This window comes from Musca domestica, unplaced genomic scaffold (genome assembly GCF_030504385.1).
Source record: "Musca domestica strain aabys unplaced genomic scaffold, Musca_domestica.polishedcontigs.V.1.1 74, whole genome shotgun sequence".
NCBI classification, from domain to species: Eukaryota; Metazoa; Arthropoda; class Insecta; order Diptera; family Muscidae; genus Musca; species Musca domestica.
This window is the reverse complement of record NW_026712391.1, coordinates 3073969-3091021: the sequence shown is the minus strand read 5'-3', so window position 1 is coordinate 3091021 and position 17053 is coordinate 3073969.

Here is a 17053-nt window from a genome sequence, read left to right as displayed (position 1 = left end):
ATATGGCATGCATTCGAACGCAGCTAAAAGTAATTTTGATTCCGACTTCATGTAACATCACAAACGGAACATTCAATATTCTTTCAAGCCTTTGAAAAAAAACACTGGCCAAGAGCTACACACACATCATCATCACCATCCGTTTTATTCGAAAAGATATTGGAAGTGTTTTGTGGTGAAAACCCCAATGCACAAGATGTAACTACAATCCCATGAACATCCATATTTGTTCAATAGCCACATCTGCATCATCGGTATCATCATCCAGCAGCAGCAACAACAACATCATCATCATTGTTATTGGCTGTTCTGTTACCAATTCTTGATGGCTTCATTTTGTTTCTCGAGTTCAGTTTTCATTAAACTCAAAAGTGTTCTGTATACGGCTTAAGAGTGCTCTTTTTGGGTCTAAACCTTGTAACGTTTTATGTGTGGTTGCAACCAGCTAGCTCATTGGCTGTATGGAGTGTTTGAACCAACACTGGCACTTACCACACACTCATACACACAACAAACACGAAGACACACAACAGAAGGCCTACTCCAAAACATTTCATTGGACCATTTGTTGCCATCGATGAAATCATTTCATAAACTCATAATCTTTTGTTTTAAAATTTCTGTAAATATTCCATATGAATATTCAATATTGGCTGCAGATGCAGCAGTAGTGGCAGGCCTAAGTCTAATATTACACAACAGCAATGTGTTAAAATTAGCATTTATGAAATTACTTGGCCGAAGACAACAAATGTCACTTCTTTTGAAGATGTTGATGATGATGCCAAAGTTGCTTGGCCATTTGGTGTATTCCTATGGTTTTTGGGGAATTTTTAAGTAGCACATTCCTTAAATTGGTCTAATACCTGAGAATGTATGAAGGGAATTAGTTTATGTATGCATATAACGAAATTGGTTGTAATGATTTTTAGATGAGTTCGAAAAGGGAAAGTTTACATTAATTTACATAAAAGTAAACTAATTTTTGTTATTGGTAAACAAATGTTTTGTTCGAAAATAGGAAAAACAAATATTTCCAGATGTTTACATTTAATTAAGTCCAAAGTTAAAATTTTGTAATAATAATTGAAACGGCATTAGAATAATTTTTTGTGTGGTGGGGCTGATATATGCAGGTAGATTTTGAAATACGTACTAAAAATAGATCTAAAAGTACTAAATGGTATTAAATTTTGGCATTTTATGATAGGAATAGAACTGGAAATCTGAAAGGTTGAATGAGGGACGTTAATGTTGTGTTTGATAGACGAAGCAAACGGTTTTTTGAAAATTTCGACCATGAGGTGTACCCTAAGTACTATAATGCACTCAATTCGGTGAGGATATGTTTGAAATCTGAAATTTGGCATTGGGGTCACTTTTAGTGTGTTTGGTTGAGATTTGGAAGAGGTTTTGGAAATACAGGGTGAGATAAAAAACGCCATAATTTTTACATTTTTTTTTATAAATTTTATTGAATGAAAGCAAAAAATGTCGAAAATAGCATCAAATTTTAGAATAAGTTTAGATTTGTTCGAATGTATACCTTTGGCACGAATTATGAAACCGTCACATGCTTCCCAAATGTTGCTCTGCGGTATTTTGGCCCATTCCCGGCGAAGCGCTTGCTTAAGGTAATCGACACTTTGGTATTTTTTGGTGCCAACCTTGCTTTCCAATACTCCAGGCACAATAGTCCAACGGATTTGTATAAGGAGAATTTCTTCGCTGGAAATGAAGCGAGGATTTTGTAACAATTCTTTGGTGGTACGAGCTGAGTGCGATGGTGCTGAGTCCTATCGGAATGTCCAGGGTCTGCGGCCAAAATGTTTGCGTGCCCAAGGTTTTAATACACCCTCCAGAATATTTTCGCTATAATATTCAGCATTTATTCTGATGCCAAGGTTGATGGCCGGCGCTTGAGTTCTAGTGGCCAACCGAAAGTGCATATTTTCAGTTGACCTCTTTGTCAAGTAAACACCTTCATTTTGTTTGTTTACGAACTGCTGGACAACGAATTTTTTCTTGTCGGAGAAAACCAAATTCGGCAGTTCACCACTTTCGGCCAAGCGAAGCAACTCTTTAGCTCTTTTGAGTCGATTTTCTTTCTGTTGCGGTGTAAGTTCTTGCATTTTTTAGAATTTAAATGGCTTTACCCCGAGCTTGGTGTAATTTTTTCAATATTTGACGAATAAAATATTGCGATATGGTCAAGTCAAGTTCATATCTGGCTGGAAAACCACAAGTTGCTATCATTAGGGCACTCCAGCATTTAAATGTGAATAAATCTTTTGTGTCTCGTACCATCGCTTGTTACCGTGATGCTGGTAGAGTAACCCGACGTCAAGGAAGTGGACGGAAGTGGATAACAGCAACATCAACATAAATGGTTCGAAAAGTAAAGAAGCGACTTGATTGAAACCCGCGTCGCAGAGGCCGAAAAGTGGCTAGTGAGCTGAATATATTGCAATATTCCATTCGGCAAATATTAAAAATTTAGCTCGGGCCGGAATTGTTTTCAAATTTGGTATTTGAAGTTCGTAATGGATACTACTGCCTAAGACAGAAAATTATCTGTGCAGGTTCACGTCTCCGTATAGTCCACATTTTTTTTTCTAAAGTCCCTCCCAATAGATTTTTTGGAATAAAAATTCGGTACATAGCAATTAGGTCGGTTTTGTGGTTTCAGCAGCACGATATCACTTTTCACACACCCTCGTGTCCAAAGTTGTCTAGAGCAGCATACAGACGCCCACCGCCTTCTAACTCTTTCCCATATGCCAAATAGAACAACTCGAAAATCCTTAAATTTAATGCAATCGCTTAAATTCCTGCAATCGCCTCCAAAAATTCAAAAATCTACAACACATGTGAAAACTATTTCATTAGTGAAATAAAATCAATACTTACACGTACAGTGAATCTGCCATGCTAAGTAATAAAAACTCTATGCCGAGTAAAAAAAAAAACATTAAGACATTCGGCAACAATACAATTCTATTGCCATTGTCTCGCATCCTTGAGCAGCTACTATCAGCAGTGAATGTGACACTTAAGTGTACGTGGTGGAAGACACAATCGTGACGTTGAAACACTTTAAACTAAGTATATGTAGTATAGCTCGGAATAACTCTGTACAAATTCGGGGAAAAAACAAATGAGTTGTTTTTTTCTGAATGATGAAGTCATTGATGACACATGTCACCAGGAAACAAGAAGACCGTCATAGCTGTCGTCAAACGTATTCACTTCATTTTGCCGTTTGTGTGTGTGTGTGCGGAATATATTGATAAAATATTCAGATTTCTATGTGTAGGACAAGTAGTTGTTCGTTATCAAGTTACCAAGAATCGCAATGATACTGACGAATCCAAGTGCAGGATATCATTCTATAGGAGTGGAATATATGTAAATGTACTACTCTCTTCGGATTTTACAATTTTCCACATTGACTTGGGAACGACTGCCTGAAGGGGGTTATAAACATTCTTTGGGATTTTTTAAAACTTAATATTTCGTTTTGAGATTGTATGTGACTTAAATACCTGAAAAATAAATAAAAAATCGATACTATCCTTTAAAAAAATGTCCTGCCTACGCCCCTGATCTTAGTTTCCACAAACGTCTTTTGTTCCCTTAACGTGAGTGTCCTCGTTTTATTGTTGCTACTACCAACTTATTATCAATAACACCAACGTTGACTAGTCGCGGATGAAAAAGTATCAGCAGATACTATGCTACGTCTCCTCAGCATCCCACTCCATCACCCCTCACCGACCCACCCATCAAACAGGAAGCTGTATCCATGGCAGTTGTAGATTTTAATGAAAACACAATTTCGCGTTTAACTGCATCAACGTGAAGAAAAAAAGTGATTTTCTTTTATTCTTCACCGAGCAGCAAAGAAATATGTTAATTGTGTTCGTAAAGCGGCAACAGCGACGACGATGACAACGACGAGCATTGTATGCAAGCATTGTAGGACATATGGAAAAAAAGAATGTAACGCGAATAAAGCAAAACGGAAATCATAACTACGTGAAAGTCAAAAGCATTTATGGGAGACACTTTATGCATTGTGTGTCGTCGTTTCTTTTTCTTCGTTATCCTTTGCAGTGAATTATGTGCACACATAGCGGAAACGCACTTCGTTTGCATACAAAAGATATTCACAGAGCGGAGATTGAGTGGAAAAAATCTAGAATTTAGTTGGTAGATAAAAATCATAATTGAAACTTAAAGAAATGTTAAAAAAAAATTCTAAAATTAAATACAGACCTAGTAACAATCTCAATTCGTATAGTACGTTTATGCGGAAGGAATCAAAAGGAGAGGGGTGATTGATTCAATCTTTTAGCTAGATTCAATATGGAGCTTGTAAGGCTTAAAGACAGTTTTAGGTACTAATTTCACATTTTGTATACATAAATTACATTTTTTTATAAACTTTTACATTTTTTTTTTTTTAAATGTTATTGGATGAAAGCAAAAATGTCGGAAATAGCATCAAATTTTAGAATAAGTTTAGATTTGTTCGAATTGGTCACCTTTGGCACGAATTATGACCTCAAACGGCCAATGAAACCGCCACACGCTGCCCGAATATTGCTCTGCGGTATTTTGACCCATTCCCAGCGAAGCGCTTGCTTGAGGTGATCGACACTTTGGTATTTTTTAGTGCCAACCTTACATTCCAAAATGCTCCAGACACAATAGTCCAACGGATTGGTATCCGGAGATTTTGGTGGCCATTGTGCGCTGGAAATAAGGCAAGGAACCTCATTTTGTAACCATTATTGGGGGGCGCATGCTGAGTGCGATGGTGCTGAGTCCTATTGGAATGTCCAAGGTCTGCGACAGAAATGTTTGCGTGCCCAAGGCTTTAATACACCCTCCAGAATATTTTCGCGATAATATACGGCATTTATTCTGATGCCACGGTCGATGAATACGAACGGAGAGTGAACTTCGGCTGTTATGGCGGCCCACACCAACACCTTGTCCGACGCTTGAGTTCTGGTGGCCAACCGAAGGTGCACTGAAGGTGTAATTTCCTGCACTTTCTGATATTTCAATGGCTCTGGGTAACCCATGAGCTCTGGGTAACTATTTTGCAATATTTGCCGAATGGAATATTGCGATATATTAAGCTCACGAGTCATTTTTAGGATGCTGCGACGCGGACTTCGAACAAGTCGCTTCTCTACGTACCGAAACATTTCTGCTTTTCTTCCATCCACTTTCTTAAGGTCGGGCTACGCTTTCAGTATCACGGTAGCCAGCGATGGTACGAGGCACAAAAGATTTATTTACATTTTAATGCTCTAACGATAGAAACTTGTGGTTTTTCAGCCAAACTATCAACACTATCACGCTTGAATTCCACACAAATAACTTTTTTTCTGGAAAATTCTCACCAAAATGCTTTTGTACGCTTGTAAACAATGTAATGACCTGTCACTGGAATAATTTTAACAGCTGTCGGATGAGTGACTTAGAAATGACAGCAGTCTGAATTTGGTTGCAGTTTTTTCATTTCACCCTGTATATACCTTCAGCCAATGTTCTATTATTTAAATATATTTTGATTTCTGTTGTGATTATTTAAATGTTTGATCCTCTATGGAGTGGGTTCCGGAAGAATAAGCCAATATTGCCCATTTCGTATCGGACGAAAATAAATTTGATATAAATATTTCAACGAGCCAGGTTTGGACTGACTATATTGGTTACTTACTTCACTTTATATGAGATATATGATTATTTTTAGAAAATGTTAAATTGTGCGTGAGTTACGAGATATAGTCAAGCGAAGTATTCCATTTTCATACTTCATCTAATACAGATACAAATACTGGTATGGGCAAAATTACAAGAAAATCGAACATTTATGTGCAATCTTATGCTAAATCATAAATTTCATTTTCATCACAGATTTCTGCTTGAGAGAAATATTTCAATATAGCAAGTTGTAAAAAATCGCTGACTTGTTTCACAGGTTATGACAGATAAAAGTATTGAAAATTGTCACCCTTTGTGGGAGAGGTACCAGAAGGTGTTGGCAGATATCTATCATCATCACAACAGATCTTGTGTCAGCAAAAATGTTTGGGTTCGTGAAATTTAAAGAGAGTTGGATACTTATTTCGCTTTCTTTCAGCGTTTGCTCTTCAAAATCTTGAACTCTGTACGGAGGAGGAACCAAAATAAATGGTCTGATCTCTACCATCTTTATAACAGATTTTATGTTGATATAAATATTGAGATGTGCCAGGTCTGAATGGAATCGGTTGTTAATTTTGCGTTTTATGATCTTCACGGATATTCAAAATTTTGAGGGAGGTGCCAGAAGGAGTAGACCGATATATCCCATCTTGACAGCAGATCTTGTGTTGGTAGAAATAATGGGATGGGTGCAATATGAAGGAACCCGGATGCTTATTTTGGATTTTATAATCATTTTGGATATTCAAAACTTTGACCTTTTGTGGGGGAAGGTACCAGAAGAAATGGTCCGATCTCTACTATCTTTATAACAGATGTTGTGTGGATGGAAATACTGAGATGTGCCAAGTTTTAATGGAATCGGATGTTAATTTCGCGTTTTATGAGTTTCATGGACATTCAAAATGTTGACCCTTTGTGGGGGAGGTACCAGAAGGAGTGGACCGTTATATCCCATCTTCACAGCAGATCTTGAGTTAGTAGAAATAATGGGATATTTAAAATATGAGGAGAACCGGATGCTCATTTTGGATTTTATTATCGTTTTGGTTCTTCAAAACATTGACCCTTTGTAGGGAAGGTACCAGAAGAAATGGTCCGATTTTCATCAACACAAGTTATGTTATAAATATGGTGGAGATTAATAACATATCTTGTATTTATGAAAATATTAAGATGGTGGGAGGTACCAGAAGGTGTGAACCGATATATTCAATCTTCACACCAGACTTCGGGTTAATAAAAATATTTTGATGTGTAATTTGAAGACAATCGGAACGTTACATCACATAAAAATAGAAGGCACATGTATCCAGATTTTGAAAAAAAGATTTTATAAAAGTTCTTCAGCAATATTACTAGCCAAGCCTGGACCATATACAAAGGATCCCCAAATATTTTGAGATATATTTCGCAACTTTTAATGTAGAGCTTTGAAAAATTTTAGAAAGTTTTGCATTACTTTAGGAATCATTGATTTAATTGAAAATGAATAATAGTAATAAGGGTTAACCCCGACTTCAAGCATATTGATATACTCCACCATAGTATGGAGGGTATACTAAGTTTGCCATTATGTTTGTAACACTTCGAAATATACATTCGAGACCCTATATACATTCTTGATCAGCATAAAAAGCTATGTCGATTTAAAGATGTCCGTGCGTCGGTGTGTCTGTACGCCTGTGGAAATCACTCTGGCTTCCGAACGGTATTTTGATTCCTTTATTCGGTATTTTCATGATTTTAGCGACATTATTCGCCGGGATTGGTTCAAATTTCGCATATGCACTTCGCAATAAGGATTATAGCATGTGATAGAAAATTGCGTTCCACGTTCTCGTATTGCCCCCTATATCAGTACCTTCCCATATTCGATATTTTGATGAATTTAGCGACTTTATTCACTGGAATCCTTTCAAACTTCGTATTGTAAGTTCCTAAAATGTACAACAGCCTGCGACAGAATACTGCGTATGCAGGTCCACTTTTTCGTATAGTCCCCATAGGTAACTCCCTACATTCTGTATTTTGACCAAATAATATGATTTTTTACATCGATTGTTCATTGCATTGGTGATTATGTTTTGTTTGTTTGTCGATTCAGCGTAGCGAACACACACATTACTTTTTTACTTACTGATAATAAACAAGGAAGTTGAATTACATATCCCTGTATTGAGTTAATTGGCCATATGGCTTCCATTTTTTGCTGGTATAGTCGTAAATGTTTAAAACTTCATATTCGCAATCGTGCTAATCTTAAGGAGTAAAATTATCCGATCTTGTTTCATATCATATCCGACCTATAGCTTATTGGAAGATTCCTCTATATCCAAGCCGATTATAACTTATCAAATTGCTTTTCCCATATTTATAGGCATCTCAGCCATTCTAAGCCTTATCATTTACATGTGAGGAATTATCAAGGAAAGGGGAAAGCGGCCATCATTTGACTAGATGTGTGTAAATTTTTACTTCCTTTCTAATTGGCCTTTTTGGATTTCAGTGGAGAAAAGATCACTTTCTTGGAAAAAAATGTAGGTAAGTGCATATTATTGTAAACTTTTAAAATGTACCTCATTTTTGGTGAGATTTTGGCCCAACGACAATTTGTGGAAAATATTTTGGCAGTACGTTCCTTGATATCTACTCTTCACATTTTTATAATTCTGACACTAATTTTAAAAACTGATGACTCAATAGGTTTATTCAAAATTAATGCTCACTTTGAGGATAAGAAATTTGATTAATTTATCCCGCATATTACAATATTTATTAGCTATTGTACTTCATTTTATACAAATATTTTCAACTAATCATAGGAGATATTTTGTGACAATTTGACTAAATATGTGGATATCGACTCAGATATTTTTGAACATGTTTTCAATAACATTTATGCAAAATTAATTACATGAAAAACTCGTTAAAAATTCTTCAAACATATATGACCACCATAAAAAAATAAAATAATTAAATATCACTCATTCGCCTTAATATCACACATACTTTGCATTTACCAAGGAAAAATGAGAATAGTGTAAAGAATTTCCCAAAAGAATATAAATAATGCCATAAGTGCTACTGCGGTAGCAATATTAAAAACGCTGCAAGATATATGTGAGTATTATTTTTTTAAACAAAGGAAACCTCATTTATATTGAAACATAGTTTATATATTTTATGAAACGTAGATCATAATGCTGTTGGTTGGTGATGAGAAAAAATGTTACTCTATTTGAAAATTAAAAATTATTACATTCTGTTTCGTTTTCGCATTCCATCTTTTTTTTTGTGAAGAATTGCGTAGAAAAAGTTCTGTTGGGTTCTTCTAGAGTTTTTTTCTCGCTGGTGTGCAGTTAGGAAGATAGTTTTTTTTCTTTATGGAAAAGTAACCAAACAAACGTTTTGTTTCTCAAATGCATGTACACCCAGACACAATTGCGTTTTCTATGAAATACAGTGGTAAAGAAGCACCTATGAAAATGCGTAAGTTAGACATCAGGTAATGTATGCAACAAATAATGACACAAGTTCCAGGAGCACGGTTTCAACCCTTGTAGTTCTTTGAAAACAAATATTCTAAGAGTGATCCGTCATTATGGTTTTATAAGACATGTGAATATATTTTTAAGAAGCATAATATTAGGTATATTATTAGTACCTTGGTTTCAATAATGCTTAAGACTTAAGATTGTAAGTCTAGTAGTCCTTCGAAAATGTTTAAATTTCCCAATTATGACTAAAAGTTTTACAAATAAAATTAAAAACTGCTTTTGCAGTTAGCTATTCAAAATCTTTTATATTTTATTTAAAATCATTAAAAAAAGCTAAAAAACAAGTAAGAAACATTAAGTTCGGTAAAGAAAACACTGTATATAAAATTATGTGAATTCAAACGTGTTCCACTTTAAACTACAAATACCAGTAAGACCGTCCGGATAATGCTGATAAACTATTCAAAAAAAAAAAACAAGTAAGCAAAGGCTACAGTCGAGCGGGGCCGACCGTTGAATACCCTACAACACTATAATAAACGATACTGTTTATATAGGCGAGATACTCGAAAGAATTCCACAATATATTGTGACAAATTATAAAAGAAAACCATCAGGTTTTGTTCTCTAATTTTCGAATAATAGCAACTTAAACTGATTTCCTCATTTCCAATTTATTGGTAGATGTTGCACGTAAATGGTCTTCCTAGATCTGGAACCAATATTTCCCAAAGACCTATAATCTCTCAGAAGTGGCAAAAGATTAACATTTATTATTGGTTTTTGACTGAAACGCATCTATATGAGATACATATATTTGACTATATTCTTCCACGAAATCAGCGTTAACGAAATAGTCAGAAGTGCGTATTTCCCGTATTTGTGAATTCTCCAAAGAGTCCCTGGAATAAACATTTTCGTATTTTGTCTACAAAAGTTGGCAAACTATTTCGCACATTGAATATTTTTGGATGGCCATCCAAAACTGCTTGGCTTTTGCAATGTCCGGTAACCCCCATAATTACGACCTACTGACAATTTTGCAGTTTTTTGGTCCATTTCAACCCCTAAATATATGGCGATCATCTCCAAAAAGAATAGGCTTTTATTCTGACCCTCATCTTATCTCCATGCAAAATTTCGTAAGGATCGGGCCATAAATGCGATCTGTATATGATATCCTGATATCCTAACTACTTAGTTTTGTTAGCTGTAGAAATATTACCAAATGTTTAATTCAAAATGAAAATATGCCAAAAATATGACAAAATTGAAAAAAATATGAGAAAATTTTACAAAATCAATATTTTCATCTTTAGAGAGATATTTTTATGCGATTTTTTTAGACGTTTTATGTTTCCTGCCAAGAGGCCATTCCGAATTAATGAGAACTGTCGAAATCAGTTTAGCCGTTCTCGACATATAAGTGATTTTTCAAGCATATCTTCTTTGATAAACATATATATCGCACATATTTTGCTATATATCCGTTTTGTTGGATGTTAACATCAATGTAAAGATCAGAAGTAACCTTGTCATGGCTTTGTGATTTCGCCGGGATTTAAAATATTCGCGGTTTAATGAAAAATTTTGAATTTTTTCAACAAAAAAGATATGGTCTATTTTACCCGCTAAATATTATCCGATGACCACCCAAATAGGTAGGCTTCTTGCCAGCCCTAAACTCTAGCTACATGCAAAATTCCGCGTCGATTGGTCTATAATTGCGACCTGTAGAGCAAGTGCAAAATCAGGAATTTTTTCAGTTTTTGGTCCATTTCAACCCCTAAATATTATGCGATCATCACCAAAAGAAATAGGGTTCTATTCTGACCCTAGCCCCACCTCCATTTTAAATTTCGTGAAGAAGACCATAATTGCGACCTGTAGAGTGATTACAAATTAACATGGACAGACGGACAGACGGACGGACGGACATACATAGCTAGATCGACTCAGCTCGGCGAGATAGGAAGATCCATATATACTTTCCTATGTGGGAAATCAATATTTCGTGGTGTTACATAATTTTTGGCCCAATCAAACTTATAATACCCCCAACACATAGTGTTGTAGGGTATAAAAACATAAGGTGGGTGAGCCCGTTATATGGGGGCTATACCAAAACGGGGACCTCTATAGACAATTACCATCTACCAAATCTTCTTTAATATCAAATTTGCAACAGTTTCGTGGGAAAATGTGACTAGGATTATCAAAATACCGAATGTGTGCGGTATAGGAAAACGTGGACCTAAATATTGAATATTCTGCCACAGGAGCTAGAATCCATTGTGAACTACAAATAGCAATTTTTGGACAAATCCTTTGAAAAATGTGGAAAAAATCATCAAAACGGTAGGTATCGTTATATGGGGGCTATACTTAAGCGTGGACTCATACTCTGTTCCGCCACTGGAGCTAGAGCCCATTATGACCTAAAAATAGCAAGTTTTAGACAAATCCGTGAAAAAATGTGACGAAAATCATCAAAATACTGAATATCGGGAGGTACCATTATATGGCAGCTATACCAAAACGTGGACCGATATATCTTATTTTCAATACCAATCATCCTAGGCAAAATACATATTTTTCTGCCAAATCTTGAAGCTCTACGTCAAGTAATGTGGGCTGACGTAGAATTTTATGCTCATCATGAATATATATATACTTAATGGGGTCTACGACAAATATTTATGGATGTTACAAACGAAATAACAAAGTAAATATATCCTACTTTTAAAGGGGGTGGGGGAGTATAAAAGGCATACATTGAAATTGGCTTTTCCAAACAAAGCGCTGCTTGGTGTGGATTTTTTGGACTAGAGACCACTTTTTTGGCATAATTCGATATATTTCAGCAGTTACGATATCGGACCATATTTAACAATTTTGTTACCAAAAGAAGAAGTCGGAGATATTGGCAACATTTAGTTTCAACAGAATGGCGCTAAGCGTGCGAAGATACACTTGATGTTTTGCGCCCTGTTCTTGGAGATCGCATTATCAGCCGCATAGCTGATGTCGGTTGGCCATTTCTGACCTGCGATTTAACACCGTTGGAATATTATTTGCCAGAGACAATTGACGCTTTAATCGGCAATATTCCTGAAGCCATTGGTGAAATAAAGCTGCACACAATTGATATGTGCTTAAAAGTTGAACCGATCGGACAGCCATTTGAACGAAATTATTCTCCATCACTAACCGGAAGGATTGTACTTTCAAATGAAAAAAATAGTATAGTGCTTTAGAATCCTTCTAAAGCCTTTTATAAATACTTTTTTAGAAATACTTCATAAAACAGTTTAAAAAACTCCCGAATATAGCTTAAGAAATTCTTCCAAAAGGGAGTAAAAAATTCTACTAACATAGCTTTAAAATTCTTTCGAATATAACTCTTTCTCAGGAAGAACTACAATTATAGCTCCACAAGACCTTTAAAAATATGTTTGGATAAATCCGTACAGTAGATCCAAAAATCTATAAAACAATTAAAAAAGCAGCTAATTTCAGCCAGGCCAAACATTTTATATTCGAAAGAAACTTGAAAAATTAAAAAAAAATACGTCGAAACATACTGCTCAAATTGAATACCTTTTTATGGGGGCTATAAGAAGACGAGGTGCTGCGTGAGTAATTTTTTGTCATGGAAATGTCAAATATCTGGGGATATCGTTATATGTGTGCTATACTAAAACGTGGACCTATATAGACAATTCTCTTCCTTGATTGGATTTTCAGACAGTTCCATTGAAAAATTTGGATAAAATCATCGAAATGCCGAGTATCAGGAGGTACAATAATATATTGGGGATATAAGATATCTTGGACCTATAGTTTTGACTCTAACGTGATTAAAAGAGACGGTCAGACGGACGGGCGGACAGGGATAATTAGAATTTTACGCTGATCCAGAATATATATACTTTGTCGGGCCATAATGAGTACTTCGAAGAGTTACAAACAACGTTAATATACCCTCCATAGAATGGCGGAGGGAATAATAATAACAAGTTGCTCCATTACAACACAACATTTCAATTTGTGCGGCTCACCTTGTCAAATCGATCTGAAAAAAAATACCATTAAAATACGGTATTTTGTACAATTTAACAGTAATTTTAGACGTAGGTTTGGTTCACGGAAATAGCGATGCGATTTAAACTTGGTATGATTTAAAACCAATTTTTAGCCCTGATATATACACTTTATGGGATATCCGTCAAATATTTCGAGGTGTTACAAATGGAATGACAAATTTAAAATTTCCTCCTTTCCACGGGGGAGGGTATAACAATCCAAAAGTACTTCCAAAATTACGAGTATTTGAATAGGAATCTAGAATCTATGAGTCCTTCAAAAATATCCTCCACCTAAATCCCTCCACCGTTAGATTTTTTTCTTTACAACCAACACTTTCAGTTCCTTTCAATCGGTAATAGTGTGCACGTTTTTTTTCGCAACTTTGTCATGCTGGAAAAACTGTTTGGCATGAAAAAATAAAACAACACCACTCACTATTCGTGTGCTGCATATTAATAACTTTTGCTTAGTCATACGTGTTAATGTGACTTTATGACTCTATTTTTTCTGCATAGAGGAGGGGCTTTTCCTTTGTACTGATTTTTCATTTCTTAACCAAGGAACTTTGATATGGGCACCCATAGTATATGTCGCTTTTTTAGGTTTAGTTGTTAGACTGTGAATGTGTGTACGAACACATATCTATTGTTTGAGCCAGCAATTTGTTTGCCAGCATGTTTTGTATTCCATTTGGTTTGGCAATATCAATAAAAATAACAATAGTAAAAGTGCAACACTTTTGTTTTATTAAAATTGTTCTATTTTCAATGCGTGCAGTGAAGATTTGAAATTTAAACGGTATCTATTGTGGTACTGAGGGTTTGTTTAAATCTTTGAGATAGAGACATAAGGAGGTCTTAAAATATTACTAATTATTTATAGACTCAAAATCTGCTGCAAAACAGATTTCTCGGAAAATTTCCAGACATATGATAGCATCGCCTGAAAGTAACGTAGGCTTTAAAATTCCTCTGGGATCTGAAGATACATAATCAGAATCCGAGGTACCTTCAAAAAATTTAGATATTTATATTAGATACATTCTTCAAATTTGGAATATGTAACGAAATTTGGTATAAAACTAAATTTACGAAATTATATTGAAATCGGGTCAACGGCTCCCATAAACATTTTCGTCCAATTTCATGTATTTGATGCACCAAATATGCTATACATCTCCAATTTCATTGGAATTTCGAGTGTGTAACGGAATTTTGTAATAAATTCGAAAATTATATTGAACTCGGTTTGGCTTTGGATATAGCATCTATATATTTTTGTCCGACTTGAGTATTTTATGCACCGATTTAAATAAAATTTGAAATGAGTAACGGAATTTGGTACAGAAATAAATTTACCAAATTATATTGAAATCGGTTCAGATTTGGATATATGTTTTTTGGCCGATTTCATGTTTTTGATGCAGTATAAGACTGCAGTTTCCTGTACACATGTCATTGCCTATGATAATTATTAACTCTTCGTGCACTTGTTATTTTTTATTTTAGATTTTTAAACCCTCAGCCATATGGCTAGAGAGGGTATATATCATTTGATACGGCCAAAACGTGCCTCATCGAAATAACGGTTTTAGTCCCTAGGTCGCTTTGGACCAAGTCCATTTCAGGACATTTGGAGTCGATCTAGAGCTGTCCGTCCGTCTGTCTGGCTTGTGGGCACGATAACTCTCGAAGGAGAATCCGATTTGATCCAAACCTTCTGGTGCCTCCCCCACAATAAAAATAATTTACTGCACAGAAAAGATGATCCGATTTTGCTCCAACTTTGCAAATCCTAATATTAGCATTATTGCTGGGTCAGGTGGGAAAATGGACAATATCGGTCCACTCCATCGAGTACCTCTCCCAAACAGGGTTAAAATTATGAAAGGAATATATCGACGTACTTCCTCTGGTACCTCCCCCACAAAGGGTCAACATTTTGCATAAGAAAAGCGATTATAAAATCCGAAATAAGCATTCGATTCTTTTCATATTTCACACATCCCATTATTTCTACTAACACAAGATCAGCTGAAAAAACTGCAACCAACTTCAGACTGTTGTCATTTCTAAGACACTCGTCCTACAACTGTTAAAATTATTCCAGAGACAGCTCATTATATTGTTTACAAGCGTACCAAAGCATTTTGATGAGAATTTTCCGGAAAAAAGTTATTTTTGATGCAATTCAAACGTGATAGTGTGATTTCTTTATATTTGGCTGAAAACCACAAGTGGCTATCGTTAAAGCATTCCAGCATTTAAATGTGAATAAATCTTGATATCAGCGTTGGTAGCGTAGCTCGACGTCTAGGAAAGGGACGGAAGAAAACAGCAACATCAGCAGAAATGGTTCGAAAAGTAAACAAGAGACTTGACTTGAAATGGCTCCTGAGCTGAACATATCGCAATATTCCATTCGGCAATTATTGAAAAATGAGCTCGGGGTTAAGCCATTGAAATTCAAAAAAGTGCAAGAACTTCCACCACAACAGAAAGAAAATAGACTCAAAAAAGCTAAAGAGTTGCTTCGTTTGGCCGAAAGTGGTGAACTGCCGAATTTGGTTTTCTCCGATGAGAAAACATTCGTTGTCCAGCAGTTTGTAAAGAAACAAAGTGACCGTGTTTACTTGCCAAAGAGGTCTGCTGAAAATGTGCACCTTCGGTTGGCCACCAGAACTCAAGCGCCGGCCATAGTGATGGTGTGGACGCCATAACAGCCGATGGTCGCTCTCCGCTCGTATTAATCGACCGTGGCATCAGAATAAATGCCGAATATTTTCGCGAACATTTTCTAGAGGGTATATTACATCCTAGGGCACGCAAACATTTTGGCCGCAGACCTTGGACATTCCAACAGGACTCAGCACCATCGCACTCAGCACGCGCCACCCAAGAATGGTTACAAAATGATGTTCCTTGCTTCATTTCCAGCGCACAATGGCCACCCAAAATCTCCGGATACCAATCCTTTGGACTATTGTGTCTGGAGTATTTTGGAAAGCAAGGTTGGCACTAAAAAATATAAAAATATAAAAATAAAAGTGTCGATCACCTCAAGCAAGCGCTTCGTTGGGAATGGGCCAACATTCGGGCAGCGTGTGACGGTTTCATTGGCCGTTTGAAGGCCATAATTCGTGCCAAAGGTGACCAATTCGAACAAATCTAAACTTATTCTAAAATTTGAGGCTATTTCCGACATTACTTGCTTTCATTCAATAACACTTTAAAAAAATCTAAAAATTATGGCGTTTGACTTAGTTGCAGTTTATTTTATCTCACCCTGTGTGTACTTCCCATTACATTGAAATTTCGAATAGCTCCAAAATATATTTTTTTGATTTTATGCATTTGATGCACCAAACACGCAATTTATATCCAATTTCAATAAAATTTGGAATGTGTTACGAAATTTGTTAAAAAAAATGGCCAAATCATACTGAAATCGGTTCAAATTTTAATATGGCTCCAATATATATTTTCGGCTGATTTCAACGAAATCAATCCAGACTCTTAGTGTACACGGACTATATTTAACATTTTTTATTTTTTATATTATAATTATTATTTTTTTAATACTTGAATTTGTTTTTTTTTTTATAAAAAGTTTGAATGCATATAAAACGAAAGGAATTGCGAAGCGCGTCGGGTTCACCTAGTGGTCAATCTAAACTTTCCGTACAATAGTAGTTCCATAACCTCCATCATTGTATGGAGGGTATGTAACTTTCAGCTACA